The sequence below is a fragment of the Mustela nivalis genome, assembly GCF_964662115.1.
Source record: "Mustela nivalis genome assembly, chromosome: 12".
Taxonomy (NCBI): Eukaryota; Metazoa; Chordata; class Mammalia; order Carnivora; family Mustelidae; genus Mustela; species Mustela nivalis.
The window spans coordinates 85,073,044-85,097,918 of NC_139031.1; the positions used below are offsets into that span (position 1 = coordinate 85,073,044).

The 24,875-nt window shown below is 42.4% G+C and overlaps 1 pseudogene across 1 annotated transcript; it reads left to right on the top strand.

The window, feature by feature from the left end:
* The first annotated feature begins 2,951 nt into the window (after window positions 1-2,951).
* LOC309845003 (LIM domain and actin-binding protein 1 pseudogene) lies at window positions 2,952-5,141 on the top strand (annotated as a pseudogene). The gene is made up of 2 exons: window positions 2,952-3,084; window positions 3,470-5,141. The product of its transcript is annotated as an LIM domain and actin-binding protein 1 pseudogene (transcript).
* Window positions 5,142-24,875: the final 19,734 nt, after the last annotated feature.

Below are 24,875 nucleotides of genomic sequence, written 5' to 3' on the forward strand. Positions count from 1 at the left end.
GGAAATCTCAAAATACACAGGAGTAGAAAGAATGGTATAACTCCTGGGTGGGGCTCCTGGGTGGCTTGGTGAGTTAAGCACCTCTATGTAAATGCAATATATATACATATAAATGCAATTTATATATACATATTTTTACATAAATTGTGCATTTAAATGCAATATATATGCATATATAAATGTAATATATATACATATATTTTAATGCTATATATATATATATATATATATATACATTTTTTTTTGACAGAAATTGTGCACTCAGGTGGGAGGTGAGGGACAGAGAGAGGGAGAGAGAGAATCCTAAGCAGAGTGAATAAAGTCAGTATTAGTAATATTTGGCTAACCTTGTTTCATACATACGCCTCATTTCCTCCAACTCAGTAAATCCCAGACATCACATAATTTCATCCATAAATACTTCAGTATGTATCTATAAGAGATAAGACACTTTTTAACATAACAAACCCATTATCACACTGAAAAAATAGTAACACTTCCTTAACATAATCTAATATCCGGTCAGTATTAAAATGTTCTCCAGTACCTCCTTTTAAGGCAGGGGAGGGGCAGAGGGAGAGAGAGAAAATCGCAAGCAGGCCCCACACCAGCAAGGAGCCTTATGCCAGGCTCAATCCCACGACCCTAAGATCACGACCTAAGCCGAAATCAAGAGCTGGACACTTAACTGACTGAACCACCGAGGTGCCCCTTTCAATATCTTTTTACAAATGATTTGAAACTGGATCTAAACAAGATCTGTTGTGTATATATTTTTTCTTTTTTTAAAATACCATTTCTGGGGGCGCCTGGGTGGCTCAGTGGGTTGGGCCGCTGCCTTCAGCTCGGGTCGTGGTCTCGGGGTCCTGGGATCGGGTCCCGCGTCGGGCTCTCTGCTCGGCAGGGAGCCTGCTTCCCTCTCTCTCTCTCTCTGCCTGCCTCTCGGTCTACTTGTGATTTCTCTCTGTCAAGTAAATAAATAAAATCTTTAAAAATAAATAAATAAATAAATAAATAAAAAATAAAATAAAATACCATTTCTGGGACGCCTGGGTGGCTCAGTTGGTTGAGCAGCTGCCTTTGGCTCAGGTCATGGTCTCAGTATCCTGGGATCGAGTCCCACATCTGGCTCCTTGCTCGGGGGGGAGCCTGCTTCTCCCTCTGCCTCTGCCTCCCACTCTGTCTGCCTGTGCTCGCACTCTCTCTCTCCCTCTAACAAATAAATAAATAAAATCTTTTAAAAAAAATAAAATAAAATACCATTTCTTTTTGAGCAGCTTTATTAAGGTAATATGGACATACAAGTACATGTTCAAGTGTACTATTAGATAATTTTTGACATGTTATTCACCTGAGAAATTATCACCACAATCAAGATGATGAACAAAGCCATCACCCCGAGTTTCCTCATGCCCCCTTGGTAATCCTGCTCCTTCCAATGTCCCCACACACTCCCATCCCCAAGCAACCATGGACCTACTTCCCATAGATTAGTTTGCATTTTCTAAAACTTCTTAAAAATGGAATCATACAGGGGCTCCTGGGTGGCTTGGTGAGTTAAGCACCTGACTCTTGATTTTAGTTCAGGTTGTAATCTCAGGCTCGTGGACTTGAGCACCACATCAGGTTCTGCACTCAGCGCAGAATCTGCTGAGACTCTCTTCCTCTACCTCCCCACCCTGTTTTCTCGCTCTTTCTCAAATTAATACATAAATCTTTTTAAAAAATAGAATCATTTTAGGACTGGTTTTACTCCCTCAGCATAATTATTTTGAGACTCATAATACTGTTGCATGTATCAATAGTTCATTCCTTTTTTGTTGCCGAGCGGAATTGCATTGCAGGGATGTATCCCAATTTGCATAACCATTAATTTGTAGATGGATACTTGGGTTGTTTCCATTTCTCAGCTATTACAAATAAAGCCGCTCTGAACATTTGTGCAAAAGACTTTGTATCTACATGGGCTTTGCTTTCATTTCTCTTTGGTAAATACATTAAAAGTAGGATGGATGAGTCATGGGGTAGGTTCTGTTTAACTTTCAAGTAACTACAGAATTGTTTTCTGCAGTGGCTGTAGCCCTTTACAGTCTCTCCAGCAGGAGTATGAGAACTTCAATGCTCTGCATTCTCAGTAACACTTGGTATGGTCAGTCTTAAAAGTTTAAATATTCAAATTTTAAACATTCTTACAGGCGATGTCCCTGTTTTCTAACTACATTTGCATTTAAGGACAGATCGTCTTTGTTATCTTTAACCAAACAACACATTGCAACAGACTGAATGCAAAAGCAAATATGAAAAATCTATCTCTTATTAGACCAGACATCAAAGAGACTTGCCAAATTGTAAAACAGTGTCATCCTTCTCACTTTTTTTTGTCTTTGAAAATAGAGTTTTTTCTATAGAAATATAATATAAACGTGTTTACTATTCTTTTTGTAAATTAAGATAAAATTCCTCTCTCGGGTAGATGCCTTTTCCATGTGGCAGGGCTGTAAACTGTTCACAGCTGTCTGAAAGGTCAGTGGACCAGGAGCAGCTTAGAGTTTTAACTTTAATTTTACAAAGAACAACAAGTGCCTGGGTAGCTCTGTCCATTAAGTGTCTGCCTTTGGCTCAGGTCATGATCTCGGGGTCCTGGGATCGAGCCCTGTGTTGGGTTCCCTGCACAGTGGGGATTCTGCCTCTCCCTCTCCTTCTAACCATCCCCCCACTCCTGCTCTCTCTCTCTCTCAAATAAATAAAATCTTAAAAAGAAAAGCAAAAACAGAACAACATGTTTGAAGGTTTCAACAGGCAAGTTATAACTGACACCTTACTTCTTGTTCCTTTAGAACACTGATCATCTCCCCCAGCCCTGCAGGAGGGGGATCCTGACTGTGGTAAAGAAGAAGTGGGAGAACCCAGTCCTGGGGACAGAGTTTCCCACAGACTCCCTCTGAACAGGAATGCTGAGGTCTGACTCAGAGGCAGCCGTCCTCCCGGTGAAGAGGTGTCTTTTGCCTCTGAGGCCCAAGCTGACCACGAGGAATGAGTTCACTGCAGACCCAGGCTCGGACCACATCCTGAAGCCCATGTTCAGTGTCCACATCCCCGCCTTGAAGGCAGTGAGCGTCTTAAAGACCACTTGAGGGGCGCGTGGGTGGCTCATTGGGTTAAAGCCTCTGCCTTCAGCTCGGGTCATAATTCCAGGGTCCTGGGATAGAGCCTTGCATCGGGCTCTCTGCTCAGCAGGGAGCCTGCTTCCCCTCCTTCTCTTTCTGCCTGCTTCTCTGCCTACTTGTGATCTCTGTCTGTCTGTCAAAAAAAAAAACCACTCGAAAGAAAGTAAAAAAAAAAGGAAACTTGTCTAGGAGACTTCAAGCACCAGGTAGAAAAACCTGAAATCAGTGAAAACAGGGAAGCTGCAAACAAAACGGGGAGATACCATGATCTGCTGAACAGGCTTCAGATGACGGTTGAGGAGGGCGAGCCAATGCCAGTGAAGCAGATTCTTCAGGCCAGGGCCAAAGGGCAGGTGGAGGGAGGATCTCCAGAAACAGCCACTCTCTGGATGATGTGGAGACAGGCCCCGGTCAAGGCAGAGGAAACCGAGAGCCAGTGAAATCTGGATTCATGACCCTTGTCAGAAACCTCCATCAAGGATCAAATGGCCAAGTGCCAGGCAGCTGTGTCCGAACAGAGCAGTTCCACCAACTCTACAAATGACTTGCAAGCTGCCGGTGGTGAAATAAAAAAACTCATTAATTAGAGCAAAAGCAGAACGTGCCCCCAGATCCTGAGGTCTGCCTCGCCCATCAGGTTGGAGACAAGGTGTCTGCCACTGAGAAGAGCCTGGCAGTCTGTTCCACTGCTGTTGAGGATGACTCTGTAACTCCCCCCCGGTCAAGAGTGAGACCCAGCAGCCTGTCCATCCCAAGCCACGAAGTCCTGATGCCAGAGCCTCCAGCCTCTCTGGGAGTTCTCCTCCCGAAGCAGTGAAGAAGTTTCAGGGACCTGCAGGAGAGACTCGTGCACCAGGTCAGAAGACAGTCTACCCCATGGAGCGTGTCTGGGCCAACTGGTGGGGAGGTCACGTCAGCGGCTTCTGTTGCTCCTACTGCAACAGCGGACTTAGTCTAGGAACATACATGTCTTTACATGAGGGATTCTACCGTGAGCCTCACTTCGACCAACTCTTTAAGGCTAAAGGCAGCTATGATGAAGGCTTGGGGCACGGACCGCACGAGGATCTGTGGGCAAGCAAAACTGAAAGGAAAGGACTTTGGAGAGACCAGCCCAGCTTCCAAATGCGGGGGAGACCCCTCAGAGCCCAGGGCTGGAAGATGCCCGCATTGTGAAGGTGGGTGTGCTGACAGCAAGTGTGGAAGCCAAGGCCTCGTCGCAGCCAGAGAAAGAAGACAAGCCTGCTGAAACCAAGAAGCTGGGGACCACCTGACCGCCGTCCCCCTCCCCCCGCCTCCAGAACCTGGTAGTTCAGGAAGGACCTTGGAGGAAGAGATCAGTCTCCAAGCCTAGATGGTCTCCTGAGGATGAAATCAGCAAGCCTGACCCTCCCGAGGACCTCGATCTGGATCTGAAGAAGTTAAGACGGTCTTCTCTGCTGAGAGAAAGAAGTCACCTGTTCACCGTAGCAGCTCCATTTCAACGACTTCAGTCAAGAGCCCCCAGATCCCGGCCCCACGCATAAGGAAAGGCTGGAGCATGTCAGAGCTGAGCGAGGGATCTACAGGAGGAAGGACTGCAGAAAGGAGACAAGCGGGAAATGCCAATACCTCCAAAAAGAATGGTAGCGTGGGAAAAACAACCTGGCAAACCCAGGAATCCGGAAGAGGGGAGACAGGGGGAGAAGGAAGGGAGACGGCGGTTTTGAGATGGGGAGTGAGACTCTTACAGAGAATGGTGCAGACTTGGATGGAGAGGATTGAGACCTCAAGCAGCAGTCCCCACAAGAACCCAAGCCTACAGACTGGTCCAGCTTTGCAGACAATACCTCCCCTAGAGAAGTCACTACCCAGAATCAGAAATCCCACGACCTAGGATTCTGGCGGGAAGAAGTAGTCCAAGAGCTGTCTGTGGAGGAACAGATAAAGAGAACCCAGTGCTATGACGAGGACGAGGACGGGGACGGGGAATGACAGACTGCAAATGGATGCAGCATTCGGTTTGTGTCCGTGTTAGGGAGCCCCTGCCTGTTCTCACAGTGACGCTCGCACCCAGATAAGAGCATAGCCTGTAATGTACATGGGAGTAATTTTGGAAGAGTTCTTCCTTAAAAAAAAAAAAAAAAAAAAAAAGCCATACCGCAATTTAACTGAACCAATTCTAAGTGCTAGAGATAATATGACTTCAGTCCTCTATTTTAGCAATGCTGATATGCATGAGGGGCTTTCAGGTCTTCTCCTGAGGGGGAACATGCCAGCTGATACAGTCAACACCCCACTGTACTCCCAAAAGGCAATACAGAAATACATGATTAGTAGCACACTGTTACACTAAAAATTCAATTATGGAATTAGGAAACATAGAGAAGGGGTATTGGGACCTAAACATTATGACTGAATATATTGTATTTTTTTTTTAATTTTTTTTTAAGATTTTATTTATTTATTTGTCAGGGATAGAGGGAGAGAGAGAGCGAGCGAGCATAGGCAGACAGAGAGGCAAGCAGAGGCAGAGGGAGAAGCAGGCTCCCCGCCAAGCAAGGAGCCCGATGTGGGACTCGATCCCAGGACACTGGGATCATGATCTGAGCCGAAGGCAGCTGCTCAACCAACTGAGCCACCCAGGTGTCCCTGTATTTTATTTTTTAAAGATTTTATTTATTTATCTGACAGAGAGACACACACAGCAAGAGAGGGAACACAAGCAGGGGGAGTGGGAGAGGGAGAAGCAGACTCCCCATTGAGCAGGGAGCCTGATGGGCAGCTCGATCCCCAGGATCATGACCTGAGCCGAAGGCAGATGCTTAACCAACTGAGCCACCCAGATGCCCCTCATGTACAAGTTTTTGTGCAGACATGTTTTTATTTCTCTTGGGTGTGTAGCTAGGAGTGGAATTGCTGGGTCCTATGGTAACTCACTGTTTAACGGTTTGAGGAACTGCCAAGTTACTTTCCACAGCAGCTGCACCTTTTTACATCCCACTCCTCAGTAGTATGTGAGGGCTCCAGTTTTCTCGCCTCTGTGCCAGCGCTTATAATTATTATTTTTTAATTCATTTTTAAAACTATAGACATCTGAGTGGGTGGAAAACAGTACCCCATTGTGGTTTTATTTTGTATTTTCCTGATGGCTGATGATGTTGAACCTTGTTTCATGTGCGTATTGGCCACTTATCCTTCTTATTTGGACCAATGTCTGTTTAAATCTTTTGCCATTTTTTAAAAGATTTTATTTTTTAAGGGGCATCTGGGTGGCTCGGTCAGTTAACCACCTGTCTTCGGCTCAAATCATGATCTTAGGGTCCTGGGATCGTGCCCCATGTCAAGCTCCCTGCTTAGTGGGGAGTCTGCTTCTCCCTCTTCCTCTCCCCCTGCTCATGCTCTGTTTCTCTTTCTCTCTCTCTCAAATAAATAAAATAAAATCTTAAAAAAAAAAAGATTTCATTTCTAAGTAATTTCTATACCCAACGTGGAACTCAAACTCACAACTGTAAGATCAAGAGTCACATGTTCCACCAACTGAGCCAGGCAGGGGCCCCAGTCTTTTACCCATTTTTAAATTGGGTTATTTCCCTTTCCTTGTTGAGTTTTAAGAGTTCTTTATATGTTCTAGGTACTAGGCCCTTACCAGATATAGGATTTATAAATATTTTCTCCCTTTCTATGAGTTGTCTTTTCACTTACTTGGTAGTAAGGTTTTAAAATTTGGGGGCACCTGGGTGCCTCAGCTGGTTGAGCGCCTGACTCTTGATTTTGACTCATGATCATCATGAGGGCATGATCTCAGGGTCCTGGGATGGAGCCCTATGTCAGGCTCTGCACCCAGTGGGGAATCTGTTTGAGGCTGCTCTCTCTTCCCCTCTGGCTGCTCCTCCCACCACGCATATGCTCTCTCTCTGAAACAGATAAATAAATCTTTTTAAAAAGTTTTAAAATTTGGATGAAGTCCATTTCATTAACTTTTTCTTTTGTTCTTGTGCTTTCAGCATCATATCTAAGAAACTGTTCCTTAATCCAAGGTAATGAAGTTCTACACCTATGCTTTCTTCTAAGAATATTATAGCTTTAACTCTTACATTTATATCCTTAATACATTTTGAATTAATTTCTGTACATGGTGTCATGCAGGGTTCCAAATTCATGCTTCTGCATATGAATATTATATAAAAAATTATTCTAGGGGTGCTTGGGTGGCTCAGTCAGTTAGGTATCTGAGTTTTGTTTTTTTTTATTTTATTTATTTATTTTTTTAAAGATTTTATTTATTTATTTGACAGAGAGAAATCACAAGTAGATGAAGAGGCAGGCAGAGAGAGAGGAAGGGAAGCAGGCTCCCTGCTGAGCAGAGAGCCCGATGCGGGACTCGATCCCAGGACCCTGAGATCATGACCTGAGCCGAAGGCAGCGGCTTAACCCACTGATCCACCCAGGCGCCCCAGGTATCTGAGTTTTGATCTCAGTTCAGGTCTTGATCTCAGGGTCATGAGTTCAAGCCCTAAATGGGCTCCATGCTGGACGTGGAGCCTACTTAAAAAAAAAAAAAAAAAAAATTACTCTAGGGGCACCTGGGTGGCTCAACGGGTTAAGCCTCTGCCTTCAGCTCAGGTCATGATCTCAGGGTCCTGGGATCAAGCCCCACATCAGGCTCTCTGCTCAGTAGAGAGCCTGCTCCCCCCCACCCCCTGCCTGCCTCTCTACCTACTTGTGATCTCTCTCTGTCAAATAAATAAATAAAATCTTTTAAAAAATTACTCTAACACTTGTTAAAGATGATAACAACTTTTCAACAGACAATTGCAGTGGGATTTTATAATAGGAAGAGAGATTAGGTTCAACTACAAATATAATAAGGAAAAATGGGGATTGATAGCCAAGGAGCAGGGTTAGAGGGGATGTCAGTGGGTGGAAAAATAACTAAAGTAAACATCAGGGTAAGGGGTACTCTGGCTAAAGTGACTTGACAGGATTCTCGGTGAAGTCAGGTCAGCAGGATCAGACACAACCTGGGGGATGGTGGGGAAGGGGAATTTGAATATATATTGAGTGTGGGGGTTCTTTTTAAACTGATTGAAAAGATTCTTGCTAATCTGGGTGATGCAGGCCCAAGAGTAAACACAGAAAGTCAAAGCCTAGAGGGATTAGAGGAGCCTGACGGGAGTTAGGTCAAGGTGGGGGTCTTTGCCAATATTCAGTTGTCTCAACACCATCTGTTGGAAGATTCTTCTTTCCTTATTAAATGAGCTTGGGGGGCACCTGGGTGGCTCAGTGGGTTAAGCCTCTGCTTTCGGCTCAGGTTATGATCCCAGGGTCCTGGGATTGAGCCCCGCATCGGGCTCTCTGCTCAGCAGGGAGTCCGCTTCCTCTTCTCTCTCTCTGCCTGACTCTCTGCCTACTTGTGATCTCTGTCAAATAAATAAATAAAATCTAAAAAAAAAAATAAATAAATAAAATAAATAAATGAGCTTGGAACCTTGCTAAAATGAGCAGTTGTTCATAGATGTTTGGTATGGATTTACTTCTGGACTCTCAATTCTGTTTCATTGATCTATACATCTATCCTTATGCAGATAACACACTGTTCATGTGCCATTTTACATTAGCCTTGTAGTAGGTTTTGAAATCTGAAATGGGAGTCCTCCAACTTTTCTTGTTTAAGACTGTTTGGCCATTTGGGGTCTCCAGCATTTCTTTATGAACTTTAAGAACACTGTTCATTTTGCAAAATAATCAGTTGGAATTTTGATAGGAATTACACGGAATCTGTAGATTCACTTAGGGATTATTACCAAAAGTTATTATTACAAATACTTAAATTATTTTATTTAATTTTTTTTTCATTTTATCTATAAAGGAAACTCATTGGTCCTATCATTTCTTCTCAAGTAAAGTTTCATAAAGGATCAGTATAATGATCCAACTATATTATAGGGCAGAAATAAAGGAAATTTGCATTTCACTAAGTACATGTCCAGACATGACCATATAGGAAGGCTGAATGAAATAATCAGATACTGGAAACAATGGAGAATCACAGTGAATGTGACAGCTATAAATGCTGAGTAATATGGGAGTTGTGTGGTAAGTTCAATATCCTTCAATAGTATTGACACTGGCAATACATTTTTCAGAAATGGTGAAATCTTCCGGTACCTGGCTCTCTCAGTCTTTAGGTATCTGCCTTCGGCTCAGGTCATGATCTCAGGGTCTTAGGATCCAGCCCAGGATCAGGATCTCTTCTCAGCAGGGAGTCTGCTCCCCCCCACCCCCCGCCCTTTGCCTGCCTCTCTGCTTGCTTGTGATTCTCTCTCAAATAAATAAGTAAAATCTTTTTTTAAAAAGTAGCTTGTGTTTCAAATCTTGGTTACTATGTTCATTTTTCCAGGCCCTTTATACATATGTCACAACAAAGTATCCATTTTCTCAACATCTAAATTACATTTAGAAAAGCAGGTCAAGGGCGCCTGGGTGTCTCAGTGGGTTAAAGCCTCTGCCTTCGGCTCAGGTCATGATTTCAGGGTCCTGGGATCGAGTCCTGAATTGGCCTCCCTGCTCAGCGGGAAGTCTGCTTCCTCCTCTCTCTCTGCCTGCCTCTCTGCCTACCTGTGATCTCTGTCTGTCAAATAAATAAATAAAATCTTTTTAAAAATCTTAAAAAAAAAAAAAAAGAAAAGCAGGTCAAATTTCAAGTGAAACTAACATATTGTGTTGGTCAAGGAATTTTGGCTAGAATGATTTGGCTCATTCTCTCAGAGGTCTCTAGCAGATCATCATCTCTAAAGACAGAATTTTCCATTGGAGTTAGCAGAATCTCGAGAAATATTCAACAGAGCATTAATTTTTGAATGGCTAAGCCATGAAAAATCTGTCACATAGATCTTTTTTTTTTTAATTAAGTACAGAGTCTTTTAAAAAAAAATTTAAAGATTTTATTTATTTGACAGACAGAAACCACAAGTAGACAGAGAGGCAGGCAGAGAGAGAGGAGGAAGCAGGCTCCCCACAGAGCAGAGAGCCCGATGTGGGGCTCGATCCCAGGACCCTGGATCATGAACTGAGCTGAAGGCAGAGGCTTTAACCCACTGAGCCACCCAGGTACCCCTATCACATAGATCTTAAATAATTTTTAAATACTGACATTACCCAAACTTCAAACTTCCTGTAATGATTTTTCCTCCTTTTATTCATCTCATTGTTACTATTATTATTGTTTGTATTTTTATGTTACTTGGAAGGCTTTTGGGAACAAAATTGGTGGTATATTAATTGAAAGCTGTTTTAAAAAATATAGTTATGCAAAAAAATAATAAAAATATAGCTATGCAGGCAAAATAAAAAGAAAATGTAGAAAGAACTGAAGTAGAACAGAAGGTAGAAAATGAAAAGTGAAAGTCGCCCCTTTCTCATTTCCAGGTTCACGTACACAGACAACCACTCTTCATAGTTTCTGGTTTTCATTTTTTAGTTCATTATCCTTATAACATGAAATAAAATCCTTCCCTGTTTGTATCCTGACTTTAGGTTGTATTTTCTCCTTCCTGGTATATAAGTGATTTATTACACGGACTCTTCTCATTTACTCCCAACAGTTCCAGTTTGATCTTCTACTTCTACTGGCTATCTTTCTCTCTTTAGATATTATATGAAGTCATCTACTTCTTAAATTATAAATGTCACACTGTATCTATGAAAATGAGTAAATTAGTGTTATTCTTTTAAGATCCTCCCAATTTTTTCTAGTTATATTATCCTACTTGTCAAGACAAATATTTATACACTGTTTATCCACTAAAATATAAAGCTGAATTTCTTCTTGGCTACAGCAAGCCATGTGTTTTTGCCTTGGAGGCTTTGTATTTGCTCTTCATGGCTCACTCCCTCACTTGATTCAGATCTTGGCCACCTTCCCAAGGTGTCTCCCACTTGGAAGAGAGTAAGTTCATGTTGTGTTCACTGAATGTTCCAAATGCCAGGAACTGTTCCTGGCCAATAGGTGCTCAATAAGCATACATTTATTTATTTATTTACGATTTTATTATTTATTTCAGAGAGAGAGAATGCGCAGAGAGAGAAGGTGAGGCTGAGGGGGAAAGAGAGGGAGAGAGAGAGAGAAGGCTCCCCGCTGAGCAGAAACCTGACGTAGGGCTGGATCCCAGGACCCAGGGATCATGACCCGAGCCAAAGGCAGTCACTTAACCCAAGGAACCCCCTAGATGTCCCCCAATAAACATTTATTGAATGAGTAAATCCTAAAAGACCAAAGAAGGTGTCATAAAAGATGTGAATGTGTAAATATCATTACAGAATCAACTAGTATATTGGAACTAATGTAAAAAGGAAAATGTAACCCTATGCTGTTAACATTCTGGCACTCCAAGAATCTTCCACATATTTCCTCTTTTATTTCTTACACGAAGTATGTTGCACTTTAGTTTCTAACTGCTACTCCCACATCATGTTTCATTGTTGGATTATTTATTTATTTATTTATTTTAGCAATGTCTACACCCGGCCTGGGTCTTGAACTCACAACCATGAGATCTAGAGTCACATGCCCTACTGACTAAGCGAGCCAGATGCTCCTTCTGGATTTTTAAAAAATTTTGTTGGAGAATCTCTTTTAAAAATTTCCCATGCAGGGATTCTCTTTATGTTTGAATGCATCTTCATTTGGCCTTTACATTTGATTGATGCCGTAGCTAAGTATAGGATTTTAGGTTCTAACACTTGTCTCCTCCATCTCTGAAGACATTGCTCCCATACCCTGCAGCATTTGGTGATGAGAAATCTGAAGTCGGTCTGATTTGGATACTCTGCAAGTGTCAGGGCTTTTCACAACACCCCCCCCTCCCGTCTTCGGAAGGTTTTTGGTTCTGAAATCTCATCAGAATGTGTGGGCCTTTCCAATTAGTCCTGCTTGACAGTGAGTGGCATTTTTCTTCGGTGAGAGGAGATTTTCTATGATTTATTTCTCCACACGCGTGTCTTTGTTCTTCTTTACAGTGACGTCGCCTCCATCTGCGGTCTGATTTCTGTTCTGAGAGGCTTCCTCTACTCTGTCCTCCCGATTACGGGTCCTTGTGCCAGCCCACTTTATCATCCATGACGGTTTTCAGGCAATCACTCCCTTTCCTTGCAGACTGTTGGACGGAAGCACCAACGTCTGAGGATACTAGTTAGGACCATTTGAAATCTCTTCTTTCTAGAGTTATTTATGTCTCCTCTGGAGTCCGTGATTCAGTTGGTTCATCTTGGTCCTTCCTGTCCATGCTGCTGCCATGTTTATTCCTATCTCGCTTGCTCAGACGTTCACTCAGACGTCGGTGCAAATGCCTCCAAGGGTTGGCCTCGGCTGTGGTAGGCAGGTTTCAGCAGTGATGTTCTCTGGCTCCTGTTGGCCTCTCCCTATGGGGAGAGTGAGCTGCTTCTGAGGAAGTGGTAGAGCCTGCCTTCCAGCGTGCCTCACTGACAAGATGTGTGGGTGAAGAGCCAGGCAGACTGGGGAACCCCACAATTGCCAAATTGAAAAGGGTTGTACTTCAGATGGAACAGGTCAAGTATGTTTCCTCCTACGTGCTGCCTTTCCCTCCTCCCCACTGCACATCACGGTGGAGTCTGAAGTCCACTCAGACACTGTTCTCCTTCGCCCTCCTCAGGCCACCTGCCCAACAAATATTTGTTGAACAAATAAATGGTGGAAAAGAGAGGGGAAGTAACCAACTGTCCTTGTAATTCCAAGCATGCTTCTTTCATGACTTACTCTAAATATGGCTTCCCAGCCCAGCCCTGCTCTTTCTTTTCTCGGCTTCAAGCTTGCTGAGTGCCAGGATTCCCTCATTACATACAGCACGTTGGGCTAAGTCCAGGTTCCTCTTCTTTTTCTCTTCCTGTGTCTTCCAACCTGCTCACTCTCCTATAATTTCATAGTTAAGCGAAAGTCAGATGTGTGTGTTCAGTCTGCCATGTTAAACCAGAAACATATCTGAAAGTATAGGTACTAAAAAAATTGTATTTTAGAATATCTGTTGAACTCTCACATGATGGAAAGTGGAAAAAAATGAGCAAGGGTTATTTTTTTTTAATTTATTATATGTTGGTATCTTATTTGGAACTTAGGGGAAAAAATAATATAATTTTATTGAATCCCTGCAGAAAAATTAGTGGGTTATGAGTTAGAGGTTTTGCCTATGTTTTTTTTTTTTTTATTTTTATTTATTTATTTATTTATTTTTAAAGATTTTATTTATTTATTTGACAGAGAGAGAAATCACAAGCAGGCAGAGAGGCAGGCAGAGAGAGAGGAGGAAGCAGGCTCCCCGCTGAACAGAGAACCCGATGCGGGACTCGATCCCAGGACCCTGGGATCATGACCTGAGCCGAAGGCAGCGGCTTAACCCACTGAGCCACCCAGGCGCCCCCTGCCTATGTTTTTAATAGAATTCCATAGCCACCTACTTAATATATATATATATATTTTTACAAGTTTCACTATTTAAGTAATCTCTCTCTACACCCACATGGGGCTCAAACTCACAACCCCGAGATCAAGATTTGCATGCTCCTCTGACTGGGCTACAGATGCCCCTTAATATATTTTTATTGGATAAAATGACTGATTATGAATAATAGATGAAATTTCAGGAAAAACACAGTTCTGTCAATTGAATATAAACCTCATTTAAAGTTTCTTTTTTTTTTTAAGATTTTATTCATTGTTTTTGATAGAGAGACAGCAAGAGAGGGAACACAAGTGGGAGTGGGAGAGGGAGAGGGAGAAGCAGGTTTCCCATTGAGCAGGGAGCCCAACTAGGAACTCGATCCTAGGACCATGGGATCATGACCTGAGCCAATGGCAGATGCTTAACGACGGAGCCACCCAGGTGCCCATAAGCCTCATTTGAAATAAATTTAGCTTTTAAAGAAAAAAGCATAGAGTATTACATGGAAAAAATGTTGCAGCATAGTATATACACCTTGATTAAAAATGTGCGTGTATATATATATGTATGTGTGTATGTCCATCTTTGTGTACAGGCACATATAGATATGGATATATACACACATATGAACATAGAGAAGAAATTAAAAATAACAGTAAACTGTTAATAACAGTCATGTTAGGAGTTTTAGGATTAATACAATGGTGATTGAGAAGCACTAGAATGACAATTTATTCCAAGTGGGGGCACTATTTATTTTTATTTTGTATTTTTTAAAAAATATTTTATTTGTTTATTTGACAGAAAGAGAGATCACAAGTAGGCAGAGAGGAGGGAGAAGCAAGCTCCCCACTGAGCAGAGAGCCCGATGAGGGCTCGATACTGGGAACCCGAGCCGAAGGCAGAGGCTGAACCCACTGAGCCACCCAGGTGCCCCGGGACTATTTATTTTTAAATTAATAAATTAAAGGGGATCCTGGGTGGCTCAGTGGGTTAAAGCCTCTGCCTTCGGCTCAGGTCATGATCCCAGCGTCCTGGGATCAAGCCCCACATCGGGCTCTCTGCTCAGCAGGGAGCCTGCTCCCCACTCTCTCTGCCTGCCTCTCTGCCTACTTGTGATCTCTGTCTGTTAAATAAATAGATAAAATCTTTTTAAAAAATAAATTAATAAATTAGAGAGAGAGAGAGTGCGGGAGCAAGTGGGAGAAGCAGAGGGAGGGAGAATTTTTTTTTTTAAAGGCTTAAAACGTATTTTAATAAGTTGATGCTGTATTACTGCTCCATTTCTCAGAAAAACTCCAAATATATCAGGGACAAATCAAACATGGTACACCAATAAAAAAAAAAAATGCACAGCATAACTACCTAAGATAGGCAAGGCTAAGAGCTACTGTCCAACCTTCAGCATACAGCAACCCTGTTCCCAAGATTGTACTAGGCCTATCAAGAAGAGAATTTTTTTTTTTTTTAGATTTTTATTTACTTGAGAGAGAGAGGAGAGGGATAAGCAGACTCCATGTTGAGCGCAGAGCCCAGCTTGGAGCTCAATCCCATGACCTGAGCCGAAATCAAAATTTGGAGGCTCAAAGGACTGAGCCACCTTGGAGCCCTGAGAGAATCTGAAACAGCCTCCATGCCCAGCACACAGCGAATGCAGGGCTTGATCTCGACCCTGAGATCATGACCTAAGACAACATCAAAAGTCAGAGAGAGAGATCACAGAGAGATGCTCAACTGATTGAGCCACTCGGGTGCCCCCAAGAAAGACTATATATAATTATGTACATGTTTAATGTGAAAAAATACATACTGGGGGACTTCCAGCTTCAGTTCTGATATATAAAGAGTTTGGAAGTTGTCACCCACATCCTTATAAGGAAAAACCTAAACAACCTGAAAATCAGTGACTTGAAGGAGTTTTCTTGGAGCCTTCAGAGAATTCAGGCGGCAGGGCAAGCTGTCACCACAGAATCTGGAGACAGAAAAACACAGAAAATCACAGATGGGTTCAGTTTACCTGGGACAGAAGCTCCTGGAGCCGTAAACTGGTAGATGAGTAAAACAGTAACCGAAGAATTGCCAGGGGCTGGGTGTGGACTAGCTTGGGGCAGGAAACTCCTACTGGCTGTGGCCTTACAGAGGCCCCACATTCTAGTAGATTTTACTTCTAGAAACCCCACTAAGTTCTCATGAAGAGCCAAGAAGAAACACTTGTGTTTTGGCGGGGGGTAGGGAAAAGTAACCATTTTGATATACGCACAGAGTGTTCTCCATGACAAAGCCCTCTTCAGCAGGGGAAGTAGACCTTAACAGAGCTTTATCTGACTCTGGGAGAAGGAAATTACCCAAATTCAGCCCCCTCTAGCTTTCCTGTCACACCTAAAGGGAAAAATGCTGAGAGACGCTTGTGAAAGTCACACTCAGGGACACAGACCCCTTAAAAGACTGAGGTTTAGGGCGCCTGGGTGGCTCAGTGGTTTAAGCCGCTGCCTTCGGCTCAGGTCATGATCTCAGGGTCCTGGGATCGGGTCCCGCATCGGGTTCTCTGCTCAGCAGGGAGCCTGCTTCCCTCTCTCTCTGCCTGCCCCACATCTACTTGTGATTTCTCTCTGTCAAATAAATAAAATAAAATCTTAAAAAAAAAAAAAAAAAAAAAGACTGAGGTTTAGTATAGGATTTAGAATAAGATTATACCCCTGACTGTGCCAACAGGGCTACAAAATAACAATGGACTATAGCTGAAAGAGCAGCAAAGGTACAGATTCCATTTAAGAAGGAGTTTCCAGGGAAGATAAAACAAGGATGTGAGAGGGCATGAAAGCCTCTGACACCTACAGCTACAACAAACATGAGAAACAGTCCAACTCCTAGCCAGATTGACACCAAACCACACACTGGACACCTACTTATCTCCTATTACCCAATACATGATGTCAGGCTTTCAACAAAAATTTGTAAGGCATACTAAGTTTCAAGGCAAGAAAAAACCCTCTTCAGCAGGGTAAGTAGACCTTAACAGCTACTATCAGAGTGGATCAAAAAAACAAGACCCAGGGGCGCCTGGGTGGCTCAGTGGGTTAAAGCCTCTGCCTTCGGCTCAGGTCATGATCCCAGAGTCCTGGGATCGAGCCCCGCATAGGGCTCTCTGCTCAGCAGGGAGCCTGCCTCCTCTTCTGTCTCTGCCTGCCTCTCTGCCTACTTGTGATCTCTCTTTGTCAAATAAATAAATAAAATCTTAAAACAACAACAACAACAACAAAAACCCACAAGGCCCAATTTTATGTTGTCTAAAAGAAGCCCACTATAAATATAAAGATTTAAGTTAAAAGTAATGTGATACCCTGCAAACACTAATAAAAAGTAACCTGGAGTAGCTGTATTAATGTCAGATTTCAGAAGAAGGAAAATGATCAGAGATAAAGAGGAGCATTATGTAAAGATAAAGAAGTTAATTTAGTTAAATTAATTTAGTAAAGAAGTTCTTTAGTTAAGTAGTTAAGTACTTTAGTTAAGTAGTTAACTACTGTTAAGTAGACTTAACAGCCTTAAACACCTATGCACTTGACAATAGTGTGTCAAAATATGTGAGGCAAAAACTGACAGAAATTCAAGGAGAGACAGATAAACTCACTATTGCTTCAAGAGACTCGAACACTCCTCTTTCGGTAATCAATAGATCCAGAAGGCAGAAAATCAGTAGGGATCTAGTTGACCTGAACAGCACTATCAGTCAACTTGGTCTGCTCAACATCTATAGAACATTTCATCTAACAACAGCAGAATACACATTCTTCTCAAGCTCACGTGAATACTCACCAAGATAAACCGTATTCTGGGCCATAAACCATACATGAAGGAATTTTTATTTATTTTTTATTTTTTTATTTTTTTATTTATTTATTTGACAGACAGAGATCGTAAGTAGGCAGAGAGGCAGGCAGAGAGAGAGAGGAGGAAGCAGGCTCCCTGCTGAGCAGAGAGCCCGATGCGGGGCTCGATCCCAGGACCCTGGGATCATGACCTGAGCCGAAGGCAGCGGCTTAACCACTGAGCCACCCAGGCGCCCCTACATGAAGGAATTTTTAAAAAGACATATATACAAAGCAACATTCATGAGCACATGAAATTATTTATTTATTTTTGAAAGATTTTATTTATTTGAGAAAGAGAACACAAGAGAGTGAGCAAGCGGGCAAGCATGAGCAGGGGTGAGGGAGAGGGAGAAGCAGACCCCCTGCTGAGCAAGAAGCCTGATGCAGGGGCTCAGCCCGAGGAACTCCAGATCATGACCTGAGCCAAAGGCAGATGCTTAACGAACTGAGCCACCCAGGTGCCCCAGAGCACACGAATTTAAACAAGAAGCCAATTATAGAAAGCTTGTAAACCCTAAATATCTGGAAATTAACAAGACTCTATAAATGACATACTAGTCAAAAAAGAGCCTGCAAGAAAAACTTAGAACATCTTTTGAACTAAATGAAAATGAAAATACAACTTAACAAAATTTGGGAATGCAGTAAAATCAGTGCTTAGCAGGGCATTTACAACATTAAATGCATGTTCTAGAAAAGAAGACCTAAAGTCAATGACCTAAGCTTCCCTCTTAGGCAACTAAAGAACAGCAATTTATGCCTAAAACAAGCAAAGAAAAAAAAAAATAGAGCAGCAATCAGTGAAATTGGAAACGAGAAAACAATTGAGAAAAAGCAATGAAATCAAAAGCTGTTTCTTTGAAAAGATAAAATACATTGTGAATTCTTAAACATTGGCTTTAGTGATTTTGACTACAAATACGAATCAGAAACTCATTTGGAAGGTAAGATGAGGGGCGCCTGGGTGGCTCTCCCTCTGCTCTTCCTCCCCTCCTGCTCACTCACACTCTTTCTAAGTAAGTAAGTAAATAAATAAATAAATAAAGTATCTTTAAAAAATGTACCATGAGGGGCACCTGGATGGCTCAGTGGGTTAAAGCTTCTGTCTTCAGCTCAAATCATGATCCCAGCGTCCTGGGTTTGAGTCCCGCATCAGACTCTCTGCTCAGCAGGGAGCCTGCTTCCTCCTCTCTCTCTACCTTCCTCTGCCTACTTGTGATCTCTTGTCAAATAAATAAAATCTTAAAAAAAAAAAAAGTAACATGAGCTATAAGAGAAAATCATGTGGATTTTTTTTTTTTTTAAAGATTTTTATTTATTTATCAGAGCGGGTGGGGAGAGAGCGAGCACAGGCAGACAGAATGGCAGGCAGAGGCAGAGGGAGAAGCAGGCTCCCTGCTGAGCAAGGAGCCCGATGTGGGACTCGATCCCAGGACTCTGGGATCATGACCTGAGCCGAAGGCAGCTGCTTAACCAACTGAGCCACCCAGGCGCCCCTCATGTGGATTTTTTAACATTTAGTCTTGCCCTTAATATTTTAGTGGACAGTAAATGGATAGTCTTGGTTTTATTATTTTTTCATTTTTTTTTTTTTAAAGGAAGCTCTGCACCCAATGTGGGGCTTGAACTCATGACCCCGACATGCTCCACTGACTGAACCAGCCAGGTGCCATCTCTGGTGGGTCAGTGTAGTCATGCCTTTTTATTTAATTTTTTAATTTGAGTAGAGTTGACAATGTAACGTTAGTTTCAGGTCCACAAGTGTGATTTTGACTTCTCTGTATGCTATGCTGTGCTCACAGGTGTTAGCTATCTCTGTCACCATACAGGACTATTATAATATCAGTTATGTCTTTGCAATTATCTGTCTTCGCTGAACCTAAAATTAGGACATTACACATCTAAGAACAAATATACCCTTGACGTCTTAAGTGTTACAAAGTTCTTCAAAGTTCTGTGAAAAACAACAAGATATCTCCGTTATCTTGACTATTCACTTAACAAAGCTTCCATTTTCTGATGTACTTTCCGCAGTTACGTATTTATTCTGCTGTATGTCCCTTTCCCACCACACTTGTGGACTCTTTCTCCTTTGCCATCAGTCAGTAGATGCACAGGAAGGGAGAAGTGGACAAACTGAACTCAGGAGCTCCCTCAAGGCAAGGTCTACTTAAAGATGGAACTAGACGGTATTATGTTGAGCGAAATAAGTCAATGAGAGAAAGACAATTATCGTTAAGATCTCTCTGTTATGAGGAATTTGAGATTCAGGGCGGTGGGGCATAGGGGTTAGGAAGGGAAAAAATGAAACAAGACGGGATCTGAAGGGAGACAAACCATAAGAGTTATGCTCACAGGTGTTAGCTACCTCTGTCACCATACAGGACTATTATAATATCAGTTATGTCTTTGCAATTATCTGTTGCTGGGGTGGAGGTGCGGGGGGTGGTTGGGTGATGGACACTGGGGAGGGTATGAGCTATGGTGAGTGCTGTGAAACGTGAAAGCTTGATGATTCACAGACCTGCCTTATTTGCCCCTGGGGCAAATAAGACATTATATGTTAATTAAAAAAAAAAAAAAGATGTTAACACAGTTCATTCCATATATCAGGAATGCAATAAACATTTGTGGAATGAATGCCACATGTTTTCCTACAAAAAAGCCAGAGATGCCAATAAGCTGTGCCGTATTTAAAGTAAACTTTAGGGGCACCTGGGTGGCTCAGTGGGTTAATCCTCTGCCTTCAGCTCAGGTCATGATCTCATGATCTCAGGGTCCTGGGATGGAGCCCTGTATTGGGCGCTCTGCTCAGCAGGGAGCCTGCCTTCCCCTCTCTCTCTGCCTGCCTCTCTGCCCACTTGTGATCTGTCAAATAAATAAAAACTTAAAATTAGAAAAAAAAAACAAAACCCAACTTTAGGGATCTGCTTCTCCCCTGACCCTACCCCTACCCCGGCCCAGTCATGTTTTCCCCCTGGGTGGGGGTGGAATCTAAAAATAAGTAAACTGTATCTTGTGGGATTTGGTCAGAATAAGGGAAGAGGATTAAAAGTACAAACTTCCAGGTATTAAATAAGACAGACCTGGGGTAAAATGTACAGCATAGGAAACATAGTTAATAATATGTAACTACTTTGTATTGTGACAGATGGGAGCTAGGTGTATCAAGGTGATCACTTTGTCATGTATATAAATGTTGAATCACTGTATTTTACACTTGAAACTAATACTGTATGTCAACTGCACTTCAATTAAAAAATAGACTATATCTAATTTTTAAAGATTTTCACTGTTTAAAAATACTCACATTCTGACTTCCTCCTAATTAATGCACAGAGACCCTGCCCTAAGAGGCCAAGATGGCCCAGCAACAAAGCTGTTAATAAAAAGAAAAACAAATAAGACAAAAATCTCAGCCCCACCACAGTTGTCTTACCACACCCACACAACCTGAATTTCTGGTTGATGCTAACCAGTCACATAATCCTCATTCTCATGCCCTGAATCCTTAATTTATATTCCATAGATTTGGAATTTATAATCTAGATAGAGGTTGCACTGAGGTTTAGCTTCTGCAATATTTAAAGAGAGAAAATTCCAGAGTGTGATTGGAATGGCTTAAGGAAAACTTCAAGCATTCTGAAATATTTCAAAATCTATTAATGATATTTATGTCCTCCCATAGCAAAAATACTTACCCCAATCTCCATAAAACTTAATCTATTAAGCTTTTCAAAATCATATTTAATTAACTTTATTCCCATATTCCCAATTTTACATATTAAACTGTAACACTTAAGACAAATTTGCCATCATACTGATGACATGCAATAAAGGAAGGATCTTTCTAGAACTTTGCTATCCAATATTGTAGTAATTGGTCCCATGTGGCTATTGAGCACAGGAGATGTGGCTGGTCCTAGTTGAGATCTGTTTTAAGTATGAAATACACATTGGATATTAAAAACTCAGTACAGAAAGGAGAATGCATTTAGCTTTAATTATCTTTTTTTTTTTTTTTTAGATTTTTAAGTAATCTCTATACCCAAATGTGGGGCTAGAACTCACAACCCCGAGATCAAGAGTCACATGTTCCACTGACTGAGCCAGCAAAGTGCCCTTGTTTTTAGGTTTTATTTTATTTTTTTTTTAGTTTTTTAAAAAGATTTTGTTTATTCATTTGACAGAGAGAGAGATCACAAGTAGGCAGAGAGGCAGGCAAGAGAGAGAGGGGGAAGCGGGCTCCCTGCCGAGCAGAGCACCCGATGCAGGACTTCATCCCAAGACCCCGAGATCATGACCTGAGCCGAAAGGCAGAGGCTTAAACCACTGAGCCACCCAGGCGCCGCTGTTTTTAGATTTTAATATTAATTACATGTTGAAGTGATATTTGGGATATATTGGTTTAAGTAAAATACACAAAGTTAATCTCACTTGTCTCTTTTAAAATTATTATTATTTTTAAGTAATCTTCATACCCAATATAGGGCATGAACCCAAGACCCCGAGACTGAGAGTCACAGGCTCCACCACCTACCACCTAAGCCAGCCAGGTGCCCCTTTTTACTTTTTTAACGGAAGTATAGATGACACACAATGTTACATTAGTTTCCGGCATACAACATAGTATTCTGACAAGTCTATACCTTATGCTGCACTCATTAGTGTAGTTCCCATCTGTTACCATACAATGCTCTTACAGTATCATTGACTACACTCCCTAGACTGTGCCTTTTATTCCCATGACTTACTCCTTCCATAAAACCAGAAGCCTATTATCTCCCACACCCCTCCTCCCATTGTCTATTCACTACCCTCCCCCTGGCAACTATCAGTTTATTCTCTGAATGTATGGGTCTGTTTCTGCTTTTAGTTTTTGTTTTTGTTTTTTTTTAGATACCACACATAAGTGAAATCATACAGTATTTGTCTTTCTCTGTCTGATTTATTTCCCTTAGCATTATACCCTCTGAATACCCATGTTGTTGTAAATGGTAAGATCTCATCTTTTTTATAGCATTGTATCTTTATCCCTTCATCTATCAATGGATCTTTTTACTGTCTTAATACAACTACTACAAAATTTTGAATTACATATGAACGGATATTATATTTCTCTTGGACGGCATTGTTCTAAAGCAACACTCGAAGCTCCTGATGCGATAGGAGGTATACATTAGGAGATAAGGGTCTTGAATAACGTCTCCCATTACAGGTCCCTTTGCATCTCTTTTACATACTGGTCACTTTCCCAGAGTCTTCAGCACAGGTGGAGAAGCTGCCACACAAAGCGATCCCTGTACTCATGCTAGACCTCCAAACCATATGGACTCTAGCCATCCTTGCTTTTCATAGTTGCTGCTTTCATTAGAAGCCACAGTGTGTGTCACCCAAGGAACATTTTTTTTGAAAAACATATTATTTGAGTGAGAGTGCTAGAGAGATCACAGAGGGAAAGGGCGCAGACTCATCTGCTGAGCAGGGAGCCCGATGCAGGGCTTGATCAAAGGACCCTGGGATCATGACCTGAGCTGAAGGCATAAGCTTAACCGACTGAGCCACCCAGGCGCCCCAAGAAGGAACATTTTTATTTACAGCAGTTACATCTTTTGAGGGGATGATTTTCCCAAGACGGGGTTGACTAAATCTTTGGATGAGGTATCCAGATCAAAGCAAGGGCAGAGAGAAGGAAAACAGGACCACAGGTGGTCCCGGAGAAGACCAGAAAATAGAAGCAAGTTTAAGGAATACTCTTAAGATGATCTATTTCAAGAGGGACTCCTAAAACATTAATATGAGCCCTGGATGTAATTGCAATGTCATCCTACTTGCCCATGATGAACATTTACAAGGTGCCTTTTTTTTTTTTTTTAAGATTTTTTATTTATTTACTTGAGAGAGAAACAGTGAGAGAGAGCATGAACGAGGAGAAGGTCAGAGAGAGAAGCAGACTCCCCATGGAGCTGGGAGTCCGATGCGGGACTCGATCCCGGGACTCCAGGATCATGACCTGAGCCGAAGGCAGTCGTCCAACCAACTGAGCCACCCAGGCGTCCCTACAAGGTGCCTTTAGTCATTAGGACCACTGGTGTCACACCTGATCGACAGACTCCTGTGTAGCTCAGGTGATTGGTGTGTGACATCTAGAGTGGTGCCATTCCGGATAGCCACCACCACCCAAACATGGCAATGGATCAGTGGAACTGTGGGTAGCTGAAAAGTTCAATTGTAAATTTGATTTAACTTAAAAAAATTTGGTGGGGGGAGCACCTGGGAGGCTCAGTCAAACATCTGCCTTCAGCTCAGGTCATGATTCCAGGGTCCTGGCATCAAGACCCGCGACGGGCTCCCTGCTCGGCGGGGCATCTGCTTCTCTCTCGCCCTTCGCCTGCTGCTCCCCCTTCTTATGCTCTTGGTCTCACTATCTCTCTGTCGAATAAATAATAACACCTTAAAAATTTTTTTTAGTTAAAATTAACCACCCATGGCTGGTGGCTGCTGCACTGGCTACTGCGTCTGGAGCCTTGCTTCCCCAAGTGCGGTGTGCAGACTAGCAACACAGGACCCTCTGGAAGTTTGTTAGAAATGCAAAATATTTCCGACTCCACTCACAGTTCCCGAAGTACACCCACAGTGTACAAGACTGCCAGGGGGTTCCCACGCACATTCAAGTTTGGAAAGCCCTGACTTAGAGTAGAGTAGGGGGTCTTATTTAAAGTCGTGTAAAAGTTAGCCTATCTATGTATGTGTAGGGGTGTGTGGGTGTGTCCATACACACTTGCTCTCTTTCCTTCCCCATACGGCAACATCCATACTTATTCCTTCATTTTTTCAATTCATGATCCAAAACTGAGATGTTTTAGCCTACAGGAATATGGCCCTATAAATCAGGAAGGTAGATTTCCCTGATCAGACAGAACCGTGCAGTAATCCTTGGCTCCGCAGGCACACCCTTCAGCTTGCGGAGGGCAGAACCCAGCCCCTCACAGCTTGGAGCTCCTCCACTGTGCTGTCACTTCCTCACAGTGGCAGCTACACAGCACTGTCTCTGCCTCTGAATACTGCACACACACACATCCGTACAGACTAGAATAACACACACACAGATCTTTGTTAATGCAAGATTGGCCACAAAAAGCATCCTGGTCCAAATGGCAGCCTGTGCTCGTTTGTAGTGTGTGGCACAGCTGGTCAAGTTTTAAGTACATGTGCTACTGTGGGTGCTAATTTTTTGGCTGGACTCAAGTCGGAAGTATTCTTTTATTAGTGTAATTAGAGGCTGTCTGGTTACTCTCTGCAACATGAAACCATGAACAGAAACAGGTGGTAATATGTGTGTGATTATTTAGCTTCTTAGTTAACAGTGCTGAGTTTTTATCATAAAAAATAAGGGTCTT